A 6,211-nucleotide genomic window follows, 5' to 3' on the forward strand; every position below is an offset into this window, starting at 1 on the left:
TACTCTATCCTGTAGCATTCTCACTCTGGCAACTTCAAGCAGAGAAGACATGGAGGTGAGGTGAGCTGGCTTTGGCGGCAGCACCACAATAACCACTCCAAGTCTTCACCTGTGATGAGCTGTTCTATCTCAACAACTGTAACATGGATCCACTTACAAAATTTTATGGGATTCCATAGTCAAGAGTATTTTATTGTTGCATTGGAAGGTGTTAGAGAGTTAATGGCTTACATTATGGGTGAAGCAGAAGACTCAGTGTCTATGAAAGGATGGCATGAGCAAATCATGGCTTATCTGTTGCCTCAGAATATTGATGCCTTGTTTTGGCTGCTAGATTTCTGGAGTTATTATAGAAGATTTAAGAAAGGGATAAGACAAGGATGTCTACATTCAGTTCCTCATCAGTAATTCACTGGAAGTCCTAGACAGCACAGTAAAGCAAGAAAAATAAAAAGGTATGAGGACTGAGAAGAAAGAGACAAAACTGTTGTTTTGCGCAGATATGATTGTACATACAGAAAATCTATAGTAACCTTCAAATAAATATTTGGAATTTGTAAAAGTTAAACAAAGTTGTTAGATATAAAGTTAGTATAAAGTCAATTGTATTTCAATATATAAATAATAAAGTTTAGAAAAAGATGCCATTTGGCATAGCACCAAAAATTTGTTAAATGCTTAGGAAAGGTATCAAAACTGTGCAAGACCTCTCTGAAGTTTATAAACTTTATTGCAAAACATTAAAGATTACCTACCTAAGTGGAGACAAAAACTACATACATGGATTAGAGGACTTGATATTACAAAATGTAATTGTTACCTTAGCTGGCTTGGCTCAGTGGGTAGAGCATTGGACTGTGGACCAAAGGGTCTGGGGTTCGATTCTGGTCAAGGACACATACCTCTGTTGCAGGATCCTCCCTGGCCTGGCCTCTGGTTGGGGTGCATGCAGGAGGCAACCAATCGATGTGTTTCTTTTACATTGATATTTCTTTCGTGTTTCCCTCTCTTTTCTACTCTCTAAAAACCAATGGAAAATATCCTTGGGTGAGGATTAAAAAAAGGAAAAAGAAAAAGAAAGTTAAAAACAAAAATAAAAAAGTAATTATCCCCAAGTTGATCCACAGATCCAAAGTAATTGCAATCCCAATCCCAATTATTTTTGTGGTACTTGTTAAATTGATTAAAAAATATTTTTATTGGTCTTTAAAGAGAGAGGTTGGGAGAGGGATAGAGAGAGAAACATTGATGTAAGAATGAAAAATCAACTGGCTGCCTTCTGCACGTCCCCTACCTGGATCGAGCCCACAACCTGGGTATGTACCATGATCAGGAATAACTTTGGGTGCACGGGACAACACCCAATCAACTGAGCTTCACCAGCCAGGGCTGTTAAATTGATTTTTAAAAAAATATATTTTATTGATTTTTTACAGAGAAGAAGGGAGAGGGATAGAGAGTTAGAAACATCGATGAGAGAGAAACATCGATCAGCTGCCTCCTGCACATCCCCTACTGGGGATGTGCCCGCAACCAAGGTACATGCCTTTGACTGAAATCGAACCCGGGACCCTTCAGTCCATAGGCTGACGCTCTATCCACTGAGCCAAACTGGTCAGGGCTAAGTTGATTTTTAAACTAACAGAAGATTGGAACCAGCCAAGAAGAGATGATATTTTTGAACAACAACAAAATGGGTAAACTTGCTCCTTCAGAGGTTAAGCTGTGATAAAGAATATTGTGTTAATAGTGCTAGAGTAGTTTTCTTAGACCAATGGAACAGAATTTGAGAAACAGATCCAGAAATACTAGTACATGGATTTTGACATACCTTAGAGGAGACAGTGCACATCAGTGGTGAGTGGGTAGAGTTTTCAGTAAAGGTAGTATGACAATTGGATATTCATATGGGAAACAAGTTTCCCAGATTTTACTACCTTATCATACAAACAAAAATATAAATTCCAGATATATTAAAAACCTAGATGTGAAAAGAAAAGCTAAAAAGCCCTTTGAAGATAATGTAGGAGAGTGTCTCCATGACCTAAGGGTGGAAAATAACTTATTTTAAATAAGCCATAAAAAGGCTCTAACTGTAAAGGGAAGATTTTATATTCACCTTCATTGAAGTGAAGTAACTTTATTCATCGAAAGATACCGTAAGAAACTAAGAGAAATAACAAATGGGGCTACATCAAAATAAAAAGCTTTTGCACAACAAAAGAAACCAACAACACAACAAGAAAGCCCACTGCATGGGAGAAGATATTTGCCAATGTTATCTCCGATAAGGGTTTAATCTCCAACATTTACAGGGAACTCAACAAAAGGAAGATAAACAAACCAATCAAAAAATGTGCAAGGGACCTAAATAGACACTTTTAGAAAGAAGGCATAAGGAAGGCCAAGAGACATAAGAAAACATGCTCAAAGTCACTAATCTGAGAAATGCAAATCAAAAAGACAATGCGGTACCATCTCGCACCTGTCAAAATGGCTATCATCAACAAATCAAAGGACAAGTGCTGGTGAGGATGCGGAGAAAAACCCTCATGCACTGCTAGTTGGAATGCAGACTGGTGCAGCCACTGTGGAGAACAGTATGGAGTTTCCTCAAAAAACTAAAAATGGAACTCCCATTTGACTCAGTGACTCCACTTCTAGGAATATATCCCAAGAAACTAGAAACACCAATCAGAAAGGATATATGCACTCCTATGTTCATAGCGGCACAATTTACCATAGCTAGGATTTGGAAACAGTCTATGTGCCCATCAGCAGATGAGTAGATTAAAAAACAGTGGTACATCTACACAATGGAATACTATGCTGCAGTAAAAAAGAAGGAATTCTTACCATTTGCAACAGCATGGATGGAACTGGAGAGCATTATGTTAAGTGAAATAAGCCAGTCAGAGAAAGATAAATATCACATGACAATAGAGCCAAGATAGTCTCTTCAATAAATGGTGTTGGGAAAATTGGACAGATATATGCAAGAAAATGAAACTAGACCACCAACTTACACCATACACAAAAATAAACTCAAAATGGATAAAGGACCTAAATGTACGACAGGAAACCATAAAAATTCTAGAAGAATCCAAAGGCAACAAAATCTCAGACATATGCCGAAGCAATTTCTTCACTGATACAGCTCCTAGGGCACTTGAAACTAAAGAGAAAATGAACAAATGGGACTACATCAAAATAAAAAGCTTCTGCACAGCAAAAAGAAACCATCAACAAAACAACGAGAAAACCCACTGTGTGGGAAAACATATTTGCCAATGTCATATCTGATAAGGGCCTAATCTCCAAAATTTATAGGGAACTCATACAACTTAACAAAAGGAAGATAAACAATCCAATCAAAAAATGGGCAAAGGACCTAAATAGACACCTTTCAAAAGAGGACATTCAGAAAGCCGAGAGACATATGAAAACATGCTCAAAGTCACTAATCATCCGAGAGATGCAAATCAAAACAACAATGAGGTACCACTTCACACCTGTCAGACTGGCTATCATCAACAAATCAACAAACTACAAGTGCTGGAGAGGATGTGGAGAAAAAGGAACACTTGTGCACTGCTGGTGGGAATGCAGACTGGTGCAGCCACTATGGAAGACAGTATGGAGTTTCCTCAAAAAACTGAAAATGGAACTCCCATTTGACCCTGTGATCCCACTTCTAGGAATATATCCCAAGAAGCCAGAAACACCAATCAGAAAGGATATATGCACCCCTATGTTCATAGCAGCACAATTCACCATAGCTAAGATCTGGAAACAGCCTAAGTGCCCATCTGTAGATGAATGGATTAGGAAACTGTGGTACATCTACACGATGGAATACTATGCTGCTCTAAAAAGGAAGGAACTCTTACCATTTGCAACGGCATGGATGGATCTGGAGAGCATTATGCTAAGTGAAGTAAGCCAGTCAATGAAGGAAAAATACCACATGATCTCACTCATTCATGGATAATAGAGACCATTATAAACTTTTGAACAATAATACATACAGAGGTAGAGCTGCCTCAAACAGATTGTCAAACTGCAGCGGGAAGGCCGGGGAGGGTTGGGGGGCAGGAGGTAGGGGAGTAAGAGATCAACCAAAGGACTTGTATGCATGCATATAAGCATAACCAATGGACATAAGACACTGGGGGATAGGGGAGGCTAGGGGACTGTCTAGGGCGGGGGGGAAAAATGGACACATATGTAATACCCTTTGTAATACTTTAAGCAATAAAAAAAAATATCACATGACTAGAGGACATCCCTCACTTCCTCTGCGTGCTGGCCTGATAGCCCCTAACTGCCCCCCCTTCTGGCCTGGTCGCCCCTAACTGCCCCCGCACTGCTGGCTAGGTCGTCCCTTACTGCCCCCTGCCTGCCAGCCTAATTGCCCCTAACTGCCCCCCTTGCTGTCCTGGTTGCCCCCAACTGCACCCCCCCCCACTGGCCTGGTCGCTTCTTACTGCCTCCACCCCTGCCTGCCTGGTTGCCCCACACTGCCTGCCGCTCAGTCATTTGGTCGTCCCTCACTAACCCCCCTGCCAGCCTGGTCGCCCCATGCAGCCTGCTTGTTCAGTTGTTTGGTTATCCCTCACTAACCCCCCTGCTGGCCTGGTCATAGGCAGTCATCTTTTGAGGGTGTGAGGGTCAATTTGCATATTGCCTGTTTATTATATAGGATCTCACTCATTTATGGAATGTAATGAACAACATAAACTGATGAACAAAAACAGATCCAGAGACAGAGAAGCATCGATCAGTCCATCAAATCTCAGAGGGAAGGTAGGGGAGGGTGGGGGTAAGGGGGAAAGATCAACCAAAGGACTTGTATGCATGCATATAAGCCTAACCAATGGACACAGACACCAGGGGGGTGAGGGCATGAGGGGGGGTGGGGGGTAATGGGGCGATAAGGACACATATTTTTAATCAATAATAACAAAAAATATACCATAAGGAGCCCTTGCCGGTTTGGCTCAGTGGATAGAGCATTGGCCTGTGGACTGAAAGGTCCCAGGTTCGTTTCTGGACAAGGGCACATGCCCGGGTTGTGGGCTTGATCCCCTGTGTAGGGTATGTAAGAGGTGGCCAATCAATCATTCTCTCTCATCATTGATGTTTCTATCTCTCTCTCCCTCACCCTTCCTCTCTGAAATCAATAAAAATATATTTTCAAAAACAGATATTATGAGGATAACAACAAAAGAAGTCACAAATTGGAAGAAGACATTTGCAAAAACATTACACAGTGCTGAATATCCAGAATACAGAGAAGTACAGCTGAAGGAAAAAAAGAAAAGAAAAAATAGGTGAAAGACCAATAAGCAGAGAAAACTAAATGTCTAACAAATTAAAATTTATCCAGCCTCATTAATAATCACAACTGCAAATTGAAATTGCACTAAGACACCATTATGCCATAAAATTAGCAAAAATAAAATTATCTGATACACAAGTTTTGGTACTGTGGGAATGGAGTCTTTTCTGGAAGTGTAAGGTGGTACAAATGGGCTGGAAAAACAATTTGACATTATCTAATAAAATTCAAAATATGCATACCCTTATTACCCAGCAGTTACACTTCTAACTATAGAGCTTTGGTATTGCCTCATAAGACATACACCAAAAATATCAATAACAGCATAATTGGTAATAGTAAGAATCAGAAATGTTTATCAATAGGATCATGGACAACTTGTGGTATAATCATACAGCAGAATGCTAAATAACAGTGAAAATGAACAAGCTCCAGGTACACAAGAGTCTGACTCACACACTATTGACTGAGATAGGGAAATTAGACCCAAAGCATGGATGCATGGAACAGACTGACATACCTTGATGCGGGGGCGAGAAGAGATAAACCAAAGAACTTACATATAGTACTTATATGCATAGCCCATGGACAGGGGCAATAGGATAGTGAAGACCTGGGGTGGGTGGGTAGGGGCCTGGTGGAGGAGGGGAAGGGGGAGGAAATGGGCGATAACTCTAATACTATCAACAAAAAATATATTTTAAAAAAATTTTAGGAAAAGGATATAAACAGGAGAAACTAAATTCTAATAGCTCAGATAGCAAGAAGCAAGGAGATAATCACCACAGGAGTAAGGATGTGGAGACTTCTGGGCACACAAGTGATGTTGCTTAATCAAGGGACCTGAGGGCCTCTGAACTGTGACAATTA

At 40.4% G+C, this 6,211-nt stretch overlaps 1 protein-coding gene across 3 annotated transcripts in view; it reads left to right on the top strand.

Annotated features, from left to right (window-relative positions):
- HS6ST2 (heparan sulfate 6-O-sulfotransferase 2) overlaps positions 1-6,211 on the top strand; it is a 332,677-nt gene that overhangs the window by 34,741 nt on the left and 291,725 nt on the right. The gene's annotated exons all lie outside the window — the stretch shown is intronic.

This window comes from Myotis myotis, unplaced genomic scaffold (genome assembly GCF_014108235.1).
Source record: "Myotis myotis isolate mMyoMyo1 unplaced genomic scaffold, mMyoMyo1.p scaffold_m19_p_4, whole genome shotgun sequence".
In the NCBI taxonomy this organism is placed as follows: Eukaryota; Metazoa; Chordata; class Mammalia; order Chiroptera; family Vespertilionidae; genus Myotis; species Myotis myotis.